General features: G+C 33.3%; 1 long non-coding RNA gene across 1 annotated transcript in view; it reads right to left on the reverse strand.

The window, feature by feature from the left end:
- Positions 1 to 132: 132 nt before the first annotated feature.
- The window catches only part of LOC119427606, a 2,142-nt gene continuing 1,262 nt past the window's right edge, over positions 133 to 1,012 (reverse strand). Inside the window, exons 2-3 of the long non-coding RNA XR_005187663.1 lie at positions 604 to 686; positions 133 to 195 (exon numbers count right to left, since the gene is read on the reverse strand). This is a non-coding gene — a long non-coding RNA (uncharacterized LOC119427606). The remainder of the gene's footprint in view (positions 196 to 603; positions 687 to 1,012) is intronic.

The following is a 1,012-nucleotide window of genomic DNA, read 5'->3' on the forward strand; positions in this document are numbered from 1 at the left end:
CTGAAATATATGAAAGTTTCATTTTTATCATTACATTATGGAAAATAATGACCTTTATCACAATATGCTAATTTTTTGAGAAGGACCTGTATATGAGAAGTTTATCATTTGAAGAATTATTCCAAAAACTCACCGGCCCTTGAGCTTCTCCAGTTCACGGTGGTGAAGCATACTTCTCATGTGCTCCTCCATCTCCTGCAAATTTGTTTAAAGAATGTTTGATTTAGGCATCAGAAGACATTTTTAAATGTACTAATAATAAAAAAAAGATAATCTTTTAAAAAATCCTAAAGTTTTATTCATCCTTGCAAAAGAGGCGAACAATAGTACATAGAAAGATGCACACAAAACCTGTTTAAAATAGGTATAAAAATGTTTGCGTATATTATAATTAAGATACATGTGTATTAAATAATATAAGTACATTTGTATGCAATGTCCTGTACAGTACAAACACATTTTTTTATTTAAAATCTTGAACAAACATATTTGTTTTGTTTACAAGTTGTTTACGCCCACTAGCATAATCAGCAGTTCTAAATATAACAAATGAAGTAGTATTTACATATTTATAGTGTAAAAAAACACTTTGTGGCTGTTTACCTGCTTGGAAACGCAGGAGGTTTCACAAAGGATGCACTTTCTGTCTGTTGTCATTTTGAATGGAGGTAAATCTCAGCCCATCACTGAAAAACGAGAGAATTTAAGTTAAAGTTACCATGAAAAGCAACAGAAAAAGGTAAAAAGACAGCATCATAGTATATTTTTTAAATCTTTGTGGCTCTGCTGTGTTGAGTCTAAAGACAACGAACATGATCACATCAGTGTTCGTACTGCACGTTGGAAGCTGGGATTTCAGCAACTGACTATTTAATATCTTCAGTTTGTAATACTGAGGCATTGGTTGATAATACCTCAGTATTACAGCCCAAATAGGGGCAGAGTTCAACCTGGACACTGATCTAATTACAGTGTGCTGACAGCACAACTCTGCTGCCACAGCATCAAGGTC

The sequence above is a fragment of the Nematolebias whitei genome, chromosome 21, assembly GCF_014905685.2.
Source record: "Nematolebias whitei isolate Nwh7 chromosome 21, NemWhi1, whole genome shotgun sequence".
In the NCBI taxonomy this organism is placed as follows: domain Eukaryota; kingdom Metazoa; phylum Chordata; class Actinopteri; order Cyprinodontiformes; family Rivulidae; genus Nematolebias; species Nematolebias whitei.